We start from the raw sequence: 21,950 nt of genomic DNA on the forward strand, positions 1-21,950 counted from the left end.
AAAGACTTTGAAGGAGGAAAGAGCTTGGTGAATTTGAGGAATTTAAAAAACCGCATTGTGGCTGACAGTAGGAGAGACCGAGATGGGTAGGAAGAAGTTATAGAAATATTCAGGGCTTTGAAGGGTTTGGCATGTAGTTTGTTTTGTTCTTAAACGATACCATCATTTTAGCTACTATGTGAGGAATGGACTAAGTGGGCTGGAACTGAAAGCTGGCAATTTTAGGAGCTAAGGTGAGAGATAGTGGTGCCCTGATTAAGATGCTAGCAACAAGAGCGAGATGGATGGATTTGAGATGACTTTTTTTTTTTTAGTCAAAATCTATGGATATTTTTGGTGTGGAAAGAGTGTTACTCAAGGATGACTCCATGATTTTTGGGTTTTGAACAACTGGGTGGGTGCTAGCATCAGGTACAGAATCTTTTTAGATAATTATCTTTCCCATTATCTCAAGGATTAGTTGTTTTACCAAAAGGGAAATTAATTATAATGCTACAAATAACATTAGTGCTGGAAATAAAAGCATCTGACAAATTTGTAATATGTACTAGTTAATACTTTGTTTCGCTTTACTTTAGGTGCAAACACATAGTTTTTAATTCAATAGAAATTGAATAGATATTAAAGTAGATCTTTCCACTCTATGTTACTTATTTTTTCTAAGTTAATTAGTAGTCATATCTTTCTTTTGTTTTTTTTTTTGCTGAAAAATTTTTACAGTGTTTTCAAAAGAGAGGAGTTAATATTTATTGTTTGTGACAAGCATTTGGCTAGCTGTTTTAAATACTTTATTTTTTTTTACAGTCCTGTGAGTTTTCCCTCTTCGCATATGGTTATCTTTTGAGTTTTAGAGCTGAGAAGTAGTTGAATAATGGGATTTTGTAGCTGGAAGTTTACCTTAGAGATCATTCACTTCCTCTTCTTTCAGCTGAGACCTAGAGAGCTTCCATGACCTGCCCAAGATCACACAGTTGATTTTCAAGTTTGCTGAGACTAGTGGTGCTTTTACCCCTTAGGCTTCCGTCAAGCTGGCATCTTCTCAAGCCATCATCCCACCCCTTCAGTATTTCATTTTGAAAATGTTCAGTGCTACAGAAAAAATGGAAAATGCGGGACAATGAACACCCATATTACCTTTCATCTGTATTCACTCACTGTTAATTTTTGCTACATTTTCTCTCTCGTTATATATTTATTTATTTTAAAAACCGCTGGAAACTATATTAAAAATATATATTATATTTATATTATAATATATAAATATATAATATAAATTTTTAAGCGTGCATTTCCTAAGAATATGGATAATTTTCTGCATGATTATAATATCAATATTTATATAAGAAAATTAACATTAATTTAAGAATATGTTTAATATAATGGTCCATATTCAGATATCCCCAGTTGTCCCTAAAAATATTTTTTTTGAGTTTTTTGGATTTAGGATTCAATCAGGTTTCATGCACTGTGTTTGATTCTTAGCTCTTTATTCTCTTTTAATCTTGAACAGTCTCCACCTCTTTTTGTTTTTCATTATCTATCTGTATTTTCTCTTAAAATATATAGTTTGTGTATACTTAATGTCTTTCTTGAGAATTGCCTGGTTTCTGAGAACATTATTCATCCAAAACGTATTTGCAGTTTGCTTTTTCCTTCCAATTCTCTGAGGTTGCTGGAGATAAAATTGTTTATTCCAAGCTTTTTTTAAAAAACATCAATCCAACTTTAAATATGCATTGGCTGAGGTTTCTACATTTGGTTGCATTAAGTTAAAGATAAAAAAAAAACTGGGAAATTTATGTTGTATTCAACCCACTGGCGCCAGTTGGCAATTGAAATTCATTTAAAACAACTGAAGTCTGCAGGAGTTATTCCCCCACCTACTGTGGCCCACTCCCACCTCCCAACCAGTTGATTATACCTAGGAATATATATGTAGTCACTGTGGACGTTACAAAGCTGTAGCAGTCTAAGTCTTCATCTTTGAAAAATGCACAATTTCAAGTGGGAAGTAGATAGAAATGCAAATGATATATGAGCAAGTTAGTAGAGACAACCAGAGCTAGGCACAATAAGAAAAGATCTAAGTACCTGCTCTCTCTGGTACGTACATGTGTAGGGCTGGCCTTCAGTGAGTGTTCTCTTTCTTCCTTCCTTGCTGGCTTTTGAGTTTCACAGATTTGTTTGGTTTTCTTTAAGAACTACATGGCATTTAGGAAAAAGTGGAGCTTTGTGGGGAGGAAGTAAGAGGTAAGTTTTAAGCAGTATTTTCAAAGTGGGGAGAGTCATATTTTGGTTGAGGGGAAAGGAAGAAAGTACCAGTGAGGAAGGAACTACTCTGGATGTTTTAGGGATGTCTGTGAAGACTTTTCCTTCTTTTTCCTTCAGCCAGGATTAGATTATACTTCTGTGTTTTTACTATACTTGGTACAGGGATTCCTTAGAGCAGTTATTGTTAGGTATTAGAACTCTTCCTTTCCTCTAATAAGCTTCCTGAGGCTGTGACCAGTACTTTTTTATCTCTGTACTCAGGACTTCACTTAGTGTCTGGCATATTGTAGACATTTTAAAAGTACTTATTGGATGAATAAATAAATGAATGAAAGGCGTTTACTAAGACATAGAGCAAAAAGACAAAGATTCCTTTCCTGGGCAACTACAGTAATGGTTCAACCTGTGGTTAGATCAATTTATTGTTGAGGTGCTGAATTAGAGCTAGAATTGGTTCAGGTAAAACCTGAAAAAAATGAGGGAATAGAGAAGGATGAGACTTTTGATTCAGGAGCCTGGGATATGGAACAGGGATAAAATTGTTCAGTGGAAACCAGAAGCATTCTGTGAGAGGGGTCAAGATTCTGTTATGTGAATACAATTGGGAGATTTTTCTGTCTCATGATATAAATACCTTTGCCATTTTCTGAGTAAAAATAAATTAACTATATTTGAGGGAGAAATAATTTTTTTTTTTTTTTTTTTGGCCACGCCGTGTGGCATGAGAGATCTCAGTTCCCCGACCAGGGATCGAACCTTTGCGCCCTGCACTGCGAGCATGGGGTCTTAACCACTGGGCTGCCAGGGTAGTCCCATGAAGGAGAAATAATTTTTAATGTTAAGCATTCATCTCTGAAATTAGATTTTTATCTTCTCAGTCCTCAGTCTTAAAAAAAACTTGTTGGGGACTTTTTTCTTTAAATTTTGTGAACATTATAAAATGAATATATCCTCTTAGAAAAATACAAACTAGAGATACATAAAATAAAGTGACATTCTTCCCAGTATTCTAACTCTCATTCTTCAGAGGTAGCTAATGTTAAAGGTTTGATGTGTATCAGTTTGAACTTTTAAAACGTATATAGTCATCCCTTGGTGTCTGCAAGGGATATCAATGATGCAGGACCCCCTGCTGATACCAGAATCTGAGGATGCTCAAGTCTCTTATATAGGTGGCATGGTATTTGCATGTCGCCTACACACATCCTCCCATGTACAGGCTACCTCAGAGATATTGTGGGTTTGGTTCCAGGCTACTGCAATAAAGCGAATATTGCAGTAAAGCAAGTCACACTAATTTTTTGGTTTCCCAGTGCATGTAAAAGTTATGTTTACACTGTACTGTGGTTTACTAAGTGTGCAATAAATAGCATTATGTTTTAAAAAACAATGTACATACCTTGATTAAAAAATGCTTTATTGCTGAAAAATGCTAACCATCCTCTGAGCCTTCAGTGAATCATAGTAGTAACATCAAAGATCACTGATCACAGATCACCATAACAGATATAATAGTAATGAAAAGTTTGAATTACTGAGAGAATTACCAAAATGTAACACAGAGACATGAAGTGAGCAGCTGCTGTTGGAAAAATGGCACCGATAGACTTGATTGATGTGGGGTTGCTACAGACCATCAATCTGTAAAAAATGCATTATCTGCGAAGTGAAAGAAAGTGGAGTGCAATAAAACGAGGTATGCCTGTACTTTAAATCATCTCTAGATTACTTATAATACCTAAAACAATATGAATGTTATAGAAATAGTTGCTGGCCTGTGGCAAGTTCAAGTTTTGCTTTTTGGAACTTTGAGGAATTTTTTTTTCTTGAATATTTTGATCCACAGTTGGTTGAATTCATGGATGTGGAACCTGTGTATATGAAGGGCCAACTGTATTAAAAAACATGTGTGTTTATATTTGTATAATTTAAAAAAGAGGATCATTTGATATACATATTCTGAAATTTGCTTTTCTTACTTGTCCTTTCATTTCTACTTATACTTCATGTACTTCCAAAATTTGTTTGATGTGACTTTTTTTTTTTTTTATAAATTTATTTATTTATTTTTGGCTGCGTTGGGTCTTCGTTGCCGCACGCGGGCTTTCTCTAGTTGCAGCGAGCGGGGGCTACTCTTTGTTGCGGGGCTTCTCATTGCGGTGGCTTCTCTTGTGGAGCACAGGCTCTAGGTGCACAGGCTTCAGTATTTGTGGCACGCGGGCTCAGTAGTTGTGGCTCACAGGCTCTAGAGTGTAGGCTCAGTTGCTCCGTGGCATGTGGGATCTTCCCGGACCAGGACATGAACCTGTTTCCCCGGCATTAGCAGGTGGATTCTTAACCACTACGCCACCAGGGAAGCCCTGATGTGACTTTATATTTGAAACGTAAGAGGACAGAATCACGAGCAGAGAGTAACAGACAAAACCCATAGTTAATCGAATGTCTGAGGAAGATAAATTTAAAAAGCTCATGCTAAGGAAAATACCTGCTAGTTTTTATTTGTGTAATTGCTATCTTTGACTTGTTTAATCTCTATGAAATTGTAAAACTTCATAGTAATCATTTTTCATATGATACACTTCAGAATAAACACATAAAAGATAATTAGAGTCAAACTTTGAGGCTCATGGAGTACATCTATGGGAATACACATATATGCCTGACATCGTATGAGTAACATGAGGATACAGTCATGAATAGGATACTGTCATTCCTGAATGTTATGATAACAAAGGGCAGAGGCAAGAGAAGGCTGCCTAGTGGAGGTGATCTGAACACAGTCTTGAAATACTAGTAAGAGGTAGTGAAGCTTTAAAAAAAAGTGGCTAGGGGGAAGAAAGAAGGATTGATTAAGAGTTGCAGGTTTTTAGGACAAGTACAATAGAAAGAAAGTTGAGGGAGGTCAGTTGATTCACAGTGTGTAGGGAAAGAAGTAGGGGGGCTCTATGTCCTAGTTTGTCTAGGGCAGACCAGGTTTACACCTGTAGTCCTGGCATAATGAAGAATAGCTCCTCATTTTACTCTGAAAAGTACCCTAGTTCTGGATGATAAGTGACATCCTTACCCTAGAAGGGAGAGAATATAGGGGGAGCTGATAAAGTTTAGAGGAAATAGTGGGTGACTGGAGATCATTTTGAGGTCAAAGAGTAGGTATAGTAGCAGTTTAGACTCCAGAGAGGAGTAGGAAGGTAGTAGGTTATGGTCTAAAACTAGAATAGTAAAATTTACCATTGAAGAGATAAAACAGTTTTGGATTCAGGTTATGGCCAATAACAATGGGTAGTTGAAATGGACTTGATTGAATGGATCTTTGGAGAAGAGAAAGACTACAGAGGTTAAAATCTCTGTGGATGAAGATAAGACTTGGGTTGGAGAATAAGATTGGGAGCAAGTGGAGATTGAGAACCAGATTTGGAAATAATAACAGCAAGGTGGAATAGAATTTGGTAGAGCTGAATGGTGTAAATTTCAAAGGAGAAGATGTTTTTGAATAAGATTGGAAGAGCAGTGATTTGGAAATGGCACTAGGGAATCAGGATACTGTTACCCACCTCTCATCCCCCCCTGCCGCCCGCCCACCCCACAGCCCCATGGATGTGGGTGGTGGAATGTAGGGAAGGTGTAGTCTCCACGTGAGAGCCTGTGTTTTGGGGGAACCAGGTTTCTGATGGGAATGAAAGGGTAGAGATTTAGGGAAGTTCATTTACAAACTGAATGGAATTCTAGAAGAACAATTTAGGAAGAAAACAGATTTGTTGGAACATGACTGTAGAGAAGGATGGGACAGGAATGGGAGTTAGGCCTTGCCTTTTGGGAAAAGATGGAATTACACAAAAAAGCCAGGAATGAAATTGACTTTCCTCCATGTTTTAAAGAGTGGCACAAAGTTTGCCTGATATGGGCTCTCTGACAGGCTTTCTCACTGCAGAGTAGGGACTGGCTTTGGCCTAGTTCATATAACTTATAACTGATGAAACCTTGTTGGTTGCCATTCTGTTAGTATATGTGTGCCTTTAATGAGCCTATTTGAAAGTACACATGGATTTTGAAATTATTTTTACTTCTCCCTACATTGTTACTCTCCTTGAAGGAAAAAAATTTGGCCTTAATTTGAAAACTGAACTCTTTTATAATAATTGATCATATAGGAAGAGTTAAAAGGTCAAGAGGTATCTAGATAACAGTTATAGTTTGAGAATTTAAGGCATACAAGTTAGTATGCATTGTGCACTTAACCCTTTTAACTTTGTTCCCCTGTTTTCCTTCAAATTAGCCATGGTTCGCAAACATGTTCCCCATTTTCCCACCTGTGTATCCTTGCTTATGTTCAAACTTGTATTTAGAAAGGAGCCCTCCTCCATCACTTGCTCTTCTATGGTCTCTCTTGTGTGGGTGCTCTCTCTCTCTCATGCTTTATTAGCAATGACTGCTTTTTAATGTCTCTCCAAAGCCGGACACACTAAATACTTTTATCTCATCTAATCTTCACAATAACCCTGCAAACTAGGTATTACTATCCCCATTTTAAAGATAAGAAAACCGATCTTTTAGGAGGTAAATTAAAATGTGCAGTTACACAGTTATGAAATGGTAGAGTTAGGATTTCAACCCAGGACTGTTTCCAAAGCCGCCTCTACACACACCTTTGCAGAGAGACATGCATGTACATGAGCTCCTTTCACGACTATCCCTCAAGGCTTGCCAGAGATGTTTTTTTTTTTTTTTGATTAAAAATAGTTTTTCTAGCTTTAATGAGATATAGTTGACATGTAACATTGTATAAGTTTAAGGTGTAGAGCGTGATACACATATAATTGTGAAATGATCTTCTCTTCTTAATAAAGGTTTTTTGAGAACTCTGCTCAGCTGTACTCTTTCCTTTCTCTGTGTCTTTGTAGCACTTTGTACCTCAGGCTTTTATATTCTGTGAAGGCTTCCCTGATTGTCTCTAGAAATGTGGTACATACTTCTCCTGTATCCCCACTGAGCTCATAACCAATTTGTATTTGTGAACCTGTTTAATTATATGGCATTTGTTTGTTTCCACATTTGTTACCCCTAGTAGGTGGTGAGCTTCTTGAGACTAGGGGCTGTAATTTTATGCATCTTGGTATTCCCAGCACTGAGAAATATGCCTGGCAAATAGGTGCTCACTACTGTCGCTGAATGAATTTTGAATGAATTGTGTCATTGTTACCTGTGAACTTGTCTATTTATTCTTAATACACAGTAAATAGTTTGAAGGCAGTAATCCAGGATTTTATTTATCTTTGTATCCCTAACAGTATCTCTCCCATGGTTACTCAATAAATACCTGTTGATTTATATAATAGCTTAAAACAAATAAACAAAAATTCTGTTAATAATCCTACTCTGCCCAAATAATTTTAAATATCAGTACTTCAAATACATTTTTAAAATAAAAAAAAAACAGTTAATTTAAAAGCAAACATGTTGTTCATTTGTTTATAACCTCACACAGCTTTTATTCAGTGTTCTCTCTCAATGAAATATCATTATCTGTTAATGCTGTTCCCATAGGCTGTCTGGCCAATCTAGTGCTGTTTCAGTTGAATTTAACTTTTATTTTAAATTAAGCTAAAGCAACACTTTGAAATAAGGAAAGTGTAGGAGGAGTTTTAGATACCATATCTGTAAGGTGGTCAAGGTCACCATATATTAACTGATAATGAATGATGTTGTCTTTGTGGTTAAACTTTGGTGACTGTTCATTCCAGCCTGTTTAACTGCTTCTGAAAAAAGCACCTCATTTTGTATTCATGTGAGGTCTGTTTTTTGTTTTGTAACTGTGGTTATTACTTGCGCACTTGGTGGCTTTTTGTGACTTTGTTTCTGTCTTGCTGCAAGCAGCTTAAGACATTGTTCACATAGTCACTGTTTCTGACTTCTGTCACTATTGAAACATATAAAAGGTAAGAAATACTGTTAAGTAATTATTTTTGTACTTTGGCGAATGATTTTATAGTCTTTATCAATGAACAAACATATTCTGATAAAGTAACTTGAACCATAAACTGATTTTGATGGGTTTTATTAGTCAAGGATTATAAATTCAAATTCTATTAAATTTCTTTTTTTAATTTTTTAATTTAATTAATTTTTTTATACAGCAGGTTCTTATTAGTCATCAATTTTATACACATCAGTGTATACATGTCAATCCCAATAGCCCAATTCATCACACCAACATCTTCACCACCCCCACGACTTCCCCACCTTGGTGTCCATACGTTTGTTCTCTACATCTGTGTCTCAACTTCTGCCCTGCAAACCAGTTCATCTGTACCATTTTTCTAGGTTCTGCATACATGTGTTAATATATGATATTTGTTTTTCTCTTTTTGACTTCACTCTGTATGACAGTCTCTAGATCCATCCACGTCTCAACAAATGACCCAATTTCGTTCCTTTTTGTGGCTGAGTAATATTCCATTGTATATATGTGCCACAACTTCTTTATCCATTCGTCTGTTGATGGGCACTTAGGTTGCTTCCATGACCTGGCTATTGTAAATAGTGCTACAATGAACATTGGGGTGCATGTGTCTTTTTGAATTATGGTTTCTCTGGGTATACGCCCAGTAGTGGGATTGCTGGATCATATGGTAATTCTATTTTTAGTTTTTTAAGGAACCTCCATACTGTTCTCCATAGTGGCTGTATCAATTTACATTCCCACCAACGGTGCAAGAGGGTTCCCTTTTCTCCACACCCTCTCCAGCATTTATTGTTTGTAGATTTTCTGATGATGCCCATTCTAACTGGTGTGAGGTGATACCTCATTGTAGTTTTGATTTGCATTTCTCTAATAATTAGTGATGTTGAGCAGCTTTTCATGTCCTTCTTGGCCATCTGTATGTCTTCTTTGGAGAAATGTCTATTTAGGTCTTCTGCCCATTTTTGGATTGGGTTGTTTGTTTCTTTAATATTGAGCTGCATGAGCTGTTTATATATTTTGGAGATTAACCCTTTGTCCGTTGATTCGTTTGCAAATATTTTCTCCCATTCTGAGGGTTGTCTTTTCATCTTGTTTATGGTTTCCTTTGCTGTGCAAAAGCTTTTAAGTTTCATTAGGTCCCATTTGTTTATTTTTGTTTTTATTTCCATTTCTCTAGGAGGTGGATCAAAAAAGATCTTGCTGTGATTTATGTCAAAGAGTGTTCTTCCTATGTTTTCCTCTAAGAGGTTTATAGTGTCCGGTCTTACATTTAGGTCTCTAATCCATTTTGAGTTTATTTTTGTGTATGGTGTTAGGGAGTGTTCTAATTTCATTCTTTTACATGTAGCTGTCCAGTTTTCCCAGCACCACTTATTGAAGAGGCTGTCTTTCTCCATTGTATATCCTTGCCTCCTTTGTCATAGTTTTGTTGAACATAGATGCGTGGGTTTGGTGTGTGGGTTTATCTCTGGGCTTTCTATCTTGTTCCATTGATGTATGTTTCTGTTTTTGTGCCAGTACCATATTGTCTTGATTACTGTAGCTTTGTAGTATAGTCTGAAGTCAGAGAGTCTGATTCCTCCAGTTCCTTTTTTTTTTTTTTAAATTTATTTATTTATTTATTTATGGCTGTGTTAGGTCTTCATTTCTGTGCGAGGGCTTTCTCTAGTTGTGGCAAGCGGGGGCCACTCTTCATCGTGGTGCGCGGGCCTCTCACTATCGCGGCCTCTCTTGTTGCGGAGCACAGGCTCCAGATGCTCAGGCTCAGCAATTGCGGCTCACGGGCCCAGCTGCTCCGTGGCATGTGGGATCTTCCCAGACCAGGGCTCGAACCCGTGTCCCCTGCATTGGCAGGCAGACTCTCAGCCACTGCGCCACCAGGAAAGCCCTCCAGTTCCGTTTTTTTCCCTCAAGACTGCTTTGGCTATGTGGGGTCTTTTGTGTCTCCATACAAATTTTAAGATTTTTTGTTCTAGTTACGTAAAAAATGCCATTGGTAATTTGATAGAGATTGCATTGAAACTGTAGATTGCCTTGGGTAGTATAGTCATTTTCACAATATTGATTCTTCCAATCCAAGAACATGGTATATCTCTCCATCTATTTGTATCATCTTTAATTTCTTTCATCAGTGTCTTATAGTTTTCTGCATACAGGCCTTTTGTCTCCCTAGGTAGGTTTATTCTTTTTGTTGCAATGGTAAATGGGAGTGTTTCCTTCATTTCTCTTTCAGATTTTTCATCATTAGTGTTTAGGAATGCAAGAGATTTCTGTGCATTAATTTTGTATCCTGCAACTTTACCAAATTCATTGATTAGCTCTAGTAGTTTTCTGGTGGCATCTTTAGGATTCTCTGTGTATAGTATCATGTCATCTGCCAACAGTGACAGTTTTACTTCTTCTTTTCCGATTTGGATTCCTTTTATTTCTTTTTCTTCTCTGATTGCCATGGCTAGGACTTCCAAAACTATGTTGAATAATACTGGTGAGCATGGACATCCTTGTCTCGTTCCTGATCTTAGAGGAAATGCTTTCAGTTTTTCACCATTGAGAATGATGTTTGCTGTGGGTTTGTCATATATGGCCTTTATTATGTTGAGGTAGGTTCCCTCTATGCCCACTTTGTGGAGAGTTTTTATCATAAATGGGTGTTGAATTTTGTCAAAAGCTTCTTCTGCATCTATTGAGATGATCATATGGTTCTTCTTCTTTAGTTTGTTAATATGGTGTATCACATTGATTGATTTGCATATACTGAAGAATCCTTGCATCCCTGTGATAAATCCCACTTGATCATGGTGTATGATCCTTTTAATGTGTTGTTGGATTCTGTTTGCTAGTATTTTGTTGAGGAATTTTGCATCTATATTCATCAGTGATATTGGTCTGTAATTTTCTTTTTTTGTAGTATCTCTGTCTGGTTTTGGTATCAGGGTAATGGTGACCTCATAGAATGAGTTTGGGAGTGTTCCTTCCTCTGCAATGTTTTGGAAGAGTTTGAGAAGGATGGGTGTTAGCTCGTCTCTAAATGTTTGATAGAATTCACCTGTGAAGGCATCTGGTCCTGGACTTTTGTTTGTTGGAAGATTTTTAATCACAGTTTCAATTTCATTACTTGTGATTGGTCTGTTCATATTTTCTATTTCTTCCTGGTTCACTCTTGGAAGATTATACCTTTCTAAGAATTTGCCCATTTCTTCCAGGTTGTCCATTTTATTGGCATAGAGTTGATTGTAGTAGTGTCTTAGAGTGCTTTGTATTTCTGCAGTGTCTGTTGTAACTTCTCCTTTTTCATTTCTAATATTATTGATTTGAGTCTTCTCCCTCTTTTTCTTGATGAGTCTGGCTAATGGTGTATCAATTTTGTTTATCTTCTCAAAGAACCAGCTTTTAGTTTTATTGATCTTTGCTATTGGTTTGGTTCTATTTCATTTATTTCTGCTCTGATCTTTATGCTTTCTTTCCTTCTACTAACTTTGGGTTTTGTTTGTTCTTCTTTCTCTAGTTCCTTTAGGTGTAAGGTTAGATTGTTTATTTGAGATTTTTCTTGTTTCTTGAGGTAGGCTTGTATAGCTGTAAACTTCCCTCTTCGAACTGCTTTTGCTGCATCCCATAGGTTTTGGATCGTCGTGTTTTCATTGTCATTTGTCTCTAGGTATTTTTTGATTTCCTCCTTGATTTCCTCAGTGATCTCTTGGTTATTTAGTAACATATTGTTTAGCCTCCATGTGTTTGTGATTTTTACATTTTTTTCCTTGTAATTCATTTCTAATCTCATAGCGTTGTGGTCAGAAAAGATGCTTGATATGATTTCAATTTTCTTAAATTTACTGAGGCTTGATTTGTGCCTCAATATGTGATCTATCCTGGAGAATGTTCCATGCGCACTTGAGAAGAAAGTGTAATCTGCTGTTTTTGGATGGAATGTCCTATAAGTATCGATTAAATCTATCTGGTCTATTGTGTCATTTAAAGCTTCTGTTTCTGTATTTATTTTCATTTTGGATGATCTGTCCGTTGGTGTAAGTGAGGTGTTAAAGTCCCCCACTATTATTGTGTTACTGTCAATTTCCTCTTTTAACTGCTGTTAGCAGTTGCCTTATGTATTTAGGTGCTCCTATGTTGGGTGCCTGCAGATTTATAATTGTTATATCTTCTTCTTGGATTGACCCCTTGATCATTATGTAGTGTCCTTCCTTGTCTCTTGTAACATTCTTTATTTTAAAGTCTATCTTATCTGATATGAGTATTGCTACTCCAGCTTTCTTTTGATTTCCATTTGCACGGAATATCTTTTTGCATCCCTCACTTTCAGTCTGTATGTGTCCCTAGGTCTGAAGTGGGTCTCTTGTAGACAGCATATATATGGGTCTTGTTTTTGTATCCATTCAGCAAGCCTGTGTCTTTTGGTTGGAGCATTTAATCCATTCACGTTTAAGGTAATTATTGATATGTATGTTCCTATGACCATTTTCTTAATTGTTTTGGGTTTGTTTTTGTAGGTCCTTTTCTTCTCCTGTGTTTCCCACTTAGAGACGTTCCTTTAGTATTTGTTGTAGAGCTGGTTTGGTGGTGCTGAATTCTCTTAGCTTTTGCTTGTCTGTAAAGCTTTTAATTTCTCCATCGAATCTGAATGAGATCCTTGCCGGGTAGAGTAATCTTGGTTGTAGCTTCTTCCCTTTCATCGCTTTAAGTATATCATGCCACTCCCTTCTGGCTTGTAGAGTTTCTGCTGAGAAATCAGCTGTTAACCTTATGGGAGTTCCCTTGTATGTTATTTGTCGTTTTTCCCTTGCTGCTTTCAATAATTTTTCTTTGTCTTTCATTTTTGCCAATTTGATTACTATGTGTCTCGGTGTGTTTCTCCTTGGGTTATCCTGTATGGGACTCTCTGTGCTTCCTGGACTTGGGTGTCTATTTCCTTTCCCATGTTAGGGAAGTTTTTGACCATAATCTCTTCAAATATTTTCTCTGGTCCTTCCTCTCTCTCTTCTCCTTCTGGGAGTCCTACAATGAGAATGTTGTTGCGTTTAATGTTGCCCCAGAGGTCTCTTAGGCTGTCTTCATTTCTTTTCACTCTATTTTCTTTATTCTGTTCTGCAGCAGTGAATTCCACCATTCTGTCTTCCAGGTCACTTATCTGTTCTTCTGCCTCAGTTATTCTGCTATTGATTCCTTCTAGTGTAGTTTTCATTTCAGTTATTGTATTGTTCATCTCTGTTTGTTTGTTCTTTAATTCTTCTAGGTCTTTGTTAAACATTTCTTGCATCTTCTTGATCTTTGCCTCCATTGTTTTTCCGAGGTCCTGCATCATCTTCACTATCATTATTCTGAATTCTTTTTCTGGAAGGTTGCCTATCTCCACTTCATTGAGTTGTTTTTCTGGGGTTTTATCTTGTTCCTTCATCTGGTACATAGTCCTCTGCCTTTTCATCTTGTCTATCTTTCTGTGAATGTGGTTTCTGTTCCACAGGCTGCAGGATTGTAGTTCTTCTTGCTTCTGCTGTCTGCCCTCTGGTGGATGAGGCTATCTAAGAGGCTTGTGCAAGTTTCCTGATGGGAGGGACTGGTGGTGGGTAGAGCTGACTCTTGCTGTGGTGGGCAGAGCTCAGTAAAACTGTAATCTGCTTGTCTGCTGATGGGTGAGGCTGGGTTCTCTCCCTGTTGGTTGTTTGGACTGAGGCAACCCAACACTGGAGCCTGCCTGGGCCCTTTGGTGGGGCTAATGGCAGAGACTCTGGGAGGGTTCACGCCAAGGAGTACTTCCCAGAACTGCTGCTGCCAGTGTCCTTGTCCCCACGGTGAGCCACAGCCACCCCTGCCTCTGCAGGAGACCCTCCAACACTAGCAGGTACACCTGATTCAGTCTCCCCTGGGGTCAGTGCTCCTTCCCCTGGGTCCCGATGTGCACACTACTTTGTGTGTGCCCTCCAAGAGTGGAGTCTCTGTTTCCCCCAGTCCTGTCAAAGTCCTGTAGTCAAATCCCACTAGCCTTCAAAGTCTGGTTCTCTAGGAATTCCTCCTCCCGTTGCCCTACCCCAGGTTGGGAAGCCTGATGTGGGGCTCAGAACCTTCACTCCTGTGGGTGGACTTCTGTGGTATAAATATTCTCTAGTCTGTGAGTCACCCACCCAGCAGTTATGGCATTTGATTTTACTGTGATTGCGCCCCTCCTACCATCTCATTGTGCCTTCTGGTTTGTCTTTGGATGTGGGTTATCTTTTTTGGTGAGTTCCAGTGTCTTCCTGTCGATGATTGTCCAGCAGCTAGTTGTGATTCTGGTTTTCTCACAAGAGGGAGTGAGAGCACGTCCTTCTACTCTGCCATCTTCCTATTAAATTTCTTGCCAGCTTATGAAAATTTGTCTTGGAGGAAGAATGAAAGATTTCCTATTTCTATGACACAGCTTTTATTCACTTATTTTTTGATTTTTCTAAGTAAGCATACCTTCCGTGGTATATTTGAATTTTTTTTCAATGTTAAAAAAAGGAAATGATTAAAGAAATATTTTTGACAACAATATATCATCTGTGTTAACATAAATCTTCCTTACTTGGAAGTATTCAGTACAGATTAAAGTTTCTTTATCCTGTATAAAAACAGTATTTTCTCTGTATATTTGGAGAATGTAAAAAAGTTTCCAGGGTGTAAAAAGTTGTGGAGCCAAAAGTTGAAAAACAAGAGGCATTTTAGAACAAATACTTGCATATACCCTTATGCTTATAAGAAATACCATGGGAATTGTCCTGCCAAGGAAACTAGTTATCTGTTTTATATTTTGCTATTAAATAGTGTCCATTTTTGTTTAAGAAGTATGTATTTATAGATCTATTTTATACAGGATGAAATTCTAATTTTTGAAAATATGGCAATTTTTAATGGTTCTTTTAAAGTTTTTAATCACTATTTACGGTGAATTGAAAACTCAACATAACTCACTTGATCTTAAATACTAAGCTGAATGCCATTAAATAAGAAAGATTTAAATAAATTTAAATAGTCAATAATTTTTTTAGGATTTTTACTAGTTTTACCTTTTAAGAAAGATGCCATTTTAATAGATGCTATTTATTAGTGTTACCTTTTCAAAAGACGTGTATTTTAAAAGATGCTATTTTAAAATAGACATCTTTGGTAATGACATGCATGTACTTTTGTATAATACTCTATTTCTTCCTGATTTATACTCAGCATCCACTAAATTATAGAAATTTTTATTTTAAAATCTCATTTATAAATCTTTTAAAAAATGGGTTTGCTCTTGCAATTATTTATAATAAATTGAATGCCTGCTGTATATGGGTAGTAATTTTAGCCCGAGTGTTATAAAAGTGAAAACTCTGTAATATTCTTATGTTCATGTAGATCATAGTTTGATGGGAGAAATATACCTGAACAAATAATTAAAATATACTATGAGAAGTGTTATATTAATCACAGGTACATACATGATCCCTGAGATCTGAGAAAAGGGAACACCTAAGTTGGCTTGGGTAATTATGGTTGTGGGAATGGTCAGAGAAGGTTTCACAGAAAAAACAACTTTACAGTTTAGTTGTTGAAAATTCTGTAGGCAGACAAGGGATAAAAACATTTAGACTGAAGGAACAACATCTGCAAAGGGACAGAGGTATGATCATGAGACATTTAAGGGATCATAGTTAGAAAGTTGTGGTACTATTGTTTGAGGGTGGAAGGCTGTCTGAGGCCAGCTTGGATTACCAGGCAAAGGAGTTTGAATTTTAACCTATAGGTTAGGGTTGTAAATTTAATACCTCGTGTTACAAGTAATAATAGAATTAATACCTAGGATCACTAAGTATCCTAAAGAATGAAGAGGGCTAAGTAGGGATTGTATGGCATGAGGGGATGCATGTATAATGCTGTGTAGCCTCAACCAGTTAATTCATGTAACAGATTTTTATTGTCTACTATATATGCAAGGTACTGTTTTAAGCACTGGAGGTAATAGTGGGGAAAGAGAACAGAGTAATTCCTTGCCCAGTTGGAACTTATATTACAAATCAGTCTGTATTTTACCCCCACCTGCTTGCCCTCTGTCTCTCTTTGTAATTTTTGGCTACAGCATGATTGTATAATTTCCTTGTAATTTTTTTTTTCATCTTCCTTATGGTTGACATAGGCAGCTCTGCCCTATTACTTGTAGAAGAATGTAGCTAAATTTGTGACACCCTCTCCACATTATTGTTCTTCCCCCGACCTGTAGTTTGAGGTCTGGGCATTACTTTTTTTTAAAATTGAAATTTCTTTTGAGGTAATTGTAGATTAATACGCAATTATATGAAATAATAATCCCTTGTACATTTGGTCTAGTTTCCCCTCATGGTAACATTTTGTAAAACTATGACAACCAGGATATTAACATTGACATAATCCACTAATCTTATTCATATTTCTCCAGTTTTAATTGTACTCCTTTGTTGTGTGTATGTTAAGTTCTGTAACATTTTATTACTTGTCTAGATTCATGTATCCACCACTACCATCAAGGTGCTGAACAGTTCCAACACTACTAGAATCCCTTGTATCCTCCTTCTATAACCATACTTACCTCCCTTTTCCACTCTGCAGGCCCTAAACCCTGGCTACCCCTAATCTGTCCTTTTCCCAAAATTTTGTCACTTCAAGAATGTTATATAAATGGAATCATACAGTATATAACTTTGTGGGGTTGGCTTTTTTCGTTCAGCAGGATTCCTGGAGATTCATGCAAGTTGTTGTCTATGTCTATAGACTGTTCCTTTTTAATGTGGGTAGTATTCCATGGTATGCATTCACCTGTTGAAGGATCCCTGTGCTGATTCCAGCTTTTGGCTATTACAAATAAAGCTGCTATGAACATTTGTGTACAGGTTTTTGTGTGAACATATGTTTTCATTTCTATGGCATAAATGTCCAAGAGTGCAATTGCTGGGTCATATGGTAGTTGAATGTTTAGTTTTATAAGAAACCAGAGTGGCTGTACCATTTTTTGTCTACTAACCAGCAACAAATGAATGATCCACTTTTTCCATATCCTTACAAGCGTTTGGTCTTGTCATTATATTTTATTTTAGCCATTCTGATATGTATGTAGTGGTATCTCCATGTGGTTTTAATTGCATTTCCCTGATGGCTAATTTATGTTGAACACCTTTTCGTGTGCTCATTCGCCATTTTTATATCCTTTTCTGTGAAATGTCTGTTCATGTGTTCTGCTCATTTTCTAGTTGGATTGTTGTTGTTGTTTATAAATGTTGAATTTTAAGAGGGCTTATGAATTCTAGGTACTAGTTCTCTGTCAGATATGTGGTTTGCAAATATTTTCTCCCAGTCTATAGCTTGTCTTTTTCTCATCTTCACATGGGCTTTCACAGGGCAACCTTTTTACTTTTTTTTTTTTTTTTTTTATTAATTTTTATTTTCGGCTGTGTTGGGTTTTTTCGTTTCTGTGAGGGTTTTCTCTAGTTGCGGCAAGCGGGGACCACTCTTCATCGCGGTGCGCGGGCCTCTCACTATCGCGGCCTCTCTTGTTGCGGAGCACAGGCTCCAGACGCGCAGGCTCAGTACTTGTGGCTCACGGGCCCAGTTGCTCTGCAGCATGTGGGATCCTCCCAGACCAGGGCTCGAACCCGTGTCCCCTGCATTGGCAGGCGGATTCTCAACCACTGCGCCACCAGGGAAGCCCCAACCTTTTTACTTTTGATGAGCCCAATTTATCAATTTTTCCTTTTATGGATTGTGTTTTTTTGTTTCAAGTCTAAGAACTCTGCCTAGCTTTAGATCCTGAAGATTTCCTCCTGTTTCTTTTTTCTTTTTTCATAGAAGTTTTGCAGTTTTACGTTTATGTTTAAGTTTTTAAATTAATTTTTGTGTAAGGTGTTAGGTCAGAGTTCATTCTTTTTTTTCTTTTTTTGGCCTATAGATATCCAGTTGCTCCAGTACCGTTTATTGAAAAGGCTAGTTTTCCTTCATTGAATTGCTTCTGGACCTTTGTCAAAAAATAGTTGAGCATATTTGTGTGGGTCTATTTCTGGGTTCTCTATTCTGTTCCATTCATCTACTGTCTATCCTCTACTAATACCACACTGTCTTGATTTCTCATTCACCAAGTTGGACATATTTCTTTGAATACTCTTTCAGCCCTACTTTCTTCTCTCCTTCTGGAACTCAGACGATACAAATGTTGGGTCTTCTGTTATTGTCCCGCAGGTCCCTGAGGCTTTGCTTATTCTTCTTCTTATTTTGTGTATATATTCTCTCTGTTGTTTGGATTGGTTGAATTCTATTCCTCTTTCTTACATTCACTGATTGTATCCTTTGTTGTCTACTATTGAGCTCATCTAGTGAGTTTTTTATTCCTGTTATTGTATTTTTTAGTTCTATAATTTCCATGCTTTTTAATAACTTCTAGTTTTTGCTTAGATTTTCTAATTTTACAATTGTTTTAAGGGAATTTGTAATTGTTGGTTTACATTTGTTTTAAGAGAATTTGTAATCGATTGTTGAAGCATTTCTATGATGGCTGATTTAAAATCCCTTTCTGATAATTCCAACATCTGATTCATCTTGTTGTTGGCATAAGTTGATTGTCTTTTCTTTTTTAACTTGTGATTATTTTTCTTGGTTCTTGATATGATAGGTGATTTTCAATTGAAGCCTAGATATTTTATCTATTTTGTTAGGAGACTCTGGGGCCTATTTCAATCTTTTATTTTTACAGGCAGTCAATCACTCTGGTTAGATTTAACATGCAGTTCTTGGCCTATTTTTGTGGGCTGTGGTTCCAGTGACAGTTTAATTTTCAGAGTCTTTGTGCTGTTATTTTGGTTTGCTTTATCTGGTATCACTAGGGCTCCCACTGGTTCTTGGTGGTGGTGGTGCTGCTTGAGGGAGTAGAAGACATTTTTCTTAGGCTGAGCAGTACTAGATGTCTATTGGTTAGAGAAGAGGTGAGATAGGATTTCTTTACTGTGCTCCGTAGCTGCCCTACAGTCTCTGGTCAGGAAAGGAGAATCTTGGACTCGAAGAGAACAAGGAGCTTCCTGGACTGGACCTCTTGCTAGAGCTGGGTCCCTTTTGCCAGTTCTGTGTACCTGCTCTGGTGTTTCTGGGTGGGAAAGGTGATCCTTGGACCTGTGGGAACAGGGAGGCTTTCTGACTGGGCTGCTTGCTATTGCTGGATCTCTCTTGCTGGTTCTTCATGCCTAGTTCCGTTTCTCTTGGCAGAAAATGGGATTCTCAGGCCTATCAGGGAAGGAGAATGCTTCCCCTGGTTATTTGTTTTTGGTGAGGCTCATAATCTGTCTCCCTTGCTGGTGGTGTCTGGCTTGCCTGATGTTGTCAGAGGGACTCTTGTTGGATCCTGGGAGGAGTTAGCCTACACGGACTGCCTTTTGTTCCCAGACTGGAGGTTGGGAAAAGTCAGGGATGGATGACCGTTTTCTGTTGGGTGAGGGGAGTACAAGACACCCTGCCTCTGTGCTGTTCTTCCAGTCCTAGGGCCAAAGGAGTTTCCCTTTTCTACCTCTCAGAGTTCTTCTTTGGTCGTCCCTTTTGCTATTTTCAGTGTTTATAGTTGTGTTTTTGGGGGCTGAGCTGGGAAAAATGGTCTATGCCATCTTGTCTGGATCAGAAGCTAGGTTTTACTTTTTTTTTAAATTTATTTTTAATTTTTGGCTGCGTTGGGTCTTCATTGCTGCACACAGGCTTTCTCTAGTTGCGTCAAGCGGGGGCTACTTTTCATTGTGGTGCGCGGGATTCTCATTGCAGTGGCTTCTCTTGTTGCGGAGCACGGGGTCTAGGTGCACGGACTCAGTTGTTGTCGCATACGGGCTCAGTAGACGTGGTTCGCGGGATTCTCATTGCAGTGGCTTCTCTTGTTGCGGAGCACGGGGTCTAGGTGCACGGACTCAGTTGTTGTCGCATACGGGCTCAGTAGACGTGGTTCGCGGGATTCTCATTGCAGTGGCTTCTCTTGTTGCGGAGCACGGGGTCTAGGTGCACGGACTCAGTTGTTGTGGCATACGGGCTCAGTAGTTGTGGTTCGCGGACTCTAGAGCACAAGCTCAGTAGTTGTGGCCCATGGGCTTAGTTGCTCCACGGCATGTGGGATCTTCCTGGACCAGGGCTCGAACCCGTGTCCCCTGCATTGGCAGGCGGATTCTTAACCACTGTGCCACCAGGGAATTCCTAGGTTTTACTTTTAATTTTGGTTTTTTTGTCATATGAGCATGGTGATAGAGGGGTGGGGAAGTATTGGCTGGGACTGAGTTTGGCCTTGTTGGAGGCCCTGAGATTTACTCTCTCTTATGAGATTCCATTAAACATCCTGTACTTCTGGATTTAATTTCATCCACCAGTTCTTCATAGAGCCCTGGAAAATGGCAAGCCAAGGCTGCCCTCCCTGCATTTTTCTGAGGTCCTGTCTTGGTACAGAGAAGCTTCTTTCTTTAGTTCTTTTCTTTTTTTTTTTTTTAACATCTTTATTGGAGTATAATTGCTTTGCATTGTTGTGTTAGTTTCTGCTGTATAACAAAGTGAATCAGCTATATGAATACATATATCCCCATATCCCCTCCCTCTTGTGTCTCCCTCCTGCCCTCCCTATCCCACCCCTCTAGGTGGTCACAAAGCACCGAGCTGATCTCTCTGTGCTCTGCGGTTGCTTCCCACTAGCTATCTGTTTTACATTTGGTAGTGTATATATGTCAATGCCAGTCTCACTTCTTCCCAGCTTATCGTTCCCTATGGTTCTTCAGAACCATTTTTTTTTTTAGATTCCATATATATATGTTAGCATACGGTATTTGTTTTTCTCTTTCTGACTTACTTCACTCTGTATGACAGACTCTAGGTCCATCCACCTCACTACAAATAACTCAATTTCGTTTCTTTTTATGGCTGAGTAATATTCCTTTAGTTATTTTCTTGATTTTTCCCTAGGTTGGTCTGTTCAGTGTCTGCTGCTTCTTTTCATTTTGGAGTATCCAGTGTGAATTCTAAGGATTTTGTTAATTCTTCTTCCTCAGGATATCTTCTGAAAGTTGAGGGGTAGTGTTGGGCACATTTCCATGCTGCCTAGAGCACCAGAATTTTCTCTTTTTTTCCTTTGAAACTATGCTGTGAAATTTGTGGCATAAAGTTATACTCCTTTATTTGCTGATGATATGTTTAAATTTTTGTTTTTTCTTAACAATTTTTGTTCTTTTTATCAGTTATTGGTGGTAGGAGCTTCTGAAGTACTTATTTTACTATACTGGCTTTACCTGAAAATTCCAATAATGACTTTTTGCAGTTTTCACATCTCTCTCTGACATTCGACATTGCTAATAACTTCTTTTTTATCCCATCATCTGTAACTCTGTCAAACCTCTTTTTTGCTTACTTAATCTCTACCCTTTGGCTTTTCTTCTTCTAGTTCCTCCATTGATACATTCTCATGGGCTTTGTCCTTATAATTCTCTGCTTTTCTGTCAACATTCAATCCATTGGTTTTATCACCTTTAAGCAACTGACTCTCAAATTTGTATCTTTAGCCTTGTATTTTACCTAAGCGTTTATTTCCTGCTGAAATGAATGTATTTTTTTTAAAGTAGCTCTGTATTCTCATTCTTCCATTTCTATTGATATTGTCATCATTTATTATTAAAGCCTTGAAGTTGTCATTGTTCCATCTGTCTCTCTTTTCTTTAAATACATTTACCAGGTCAAGCCTCTT

The 21,950-nt window shown here is 37.8% G+C and overlaps 1 protein-coding gene and 2 long non-coding RNA genes across 12 annotated transcripts in view; 2 read left to right on the forward strand and 1 right to left on the reverse strand.

The window, feature by feature from the left end:
• The window catches only part of FER (FER tyrosine kinase), a 457,469-nt gene that overhangs the window by 24,385 nt on the left and 411,134 nt on the right, over positions 1-21,950 (forward strand). The window lies entirely within an intron of this gene.
• LOC309622615 overlaps positions 1-21,950 on the forward strand; it is a 463,955-nt gene that overhangs the window by 1,399 nt on the left and 440,606 nt on the right. Inside the window, exon 1 of the long non-coding RNA XR_014241031.1 lies at positions 1-9,477. This exon is cut by the window's left edge and continues 1,399 nt beyond it. This is a non-coding gene — a long non-coding RNA (uncharacterized lncRNA). The remainder of the gene's footprint in view (positions 9,478-21,950) is intronic.
• Positions 17,453-20,034, reverse strand: LOC309622593. Its single transcript, XR_014241010.1, has 2 exons — positions 17,923-20,034; positions 17,453-17,613 (listed from the first exon to the last, which is right to left on the reverse strand). It is a non-coding gene; the product is annotated as an uncharacterized lncRNA (long non-coding RNA).

Source organism: Balaenoptera borealis (assembly GCF_965194805.1).
Source record: "Balaenoptera borealis genome assembly, chromosome: 2".
Lineage (NCBI taxonomy): Eukaryota > Metazoa > Chordata > Mammalia > Artiodactyla > Balaenopteridae > Balaenoptera > Balaenoptera borealis.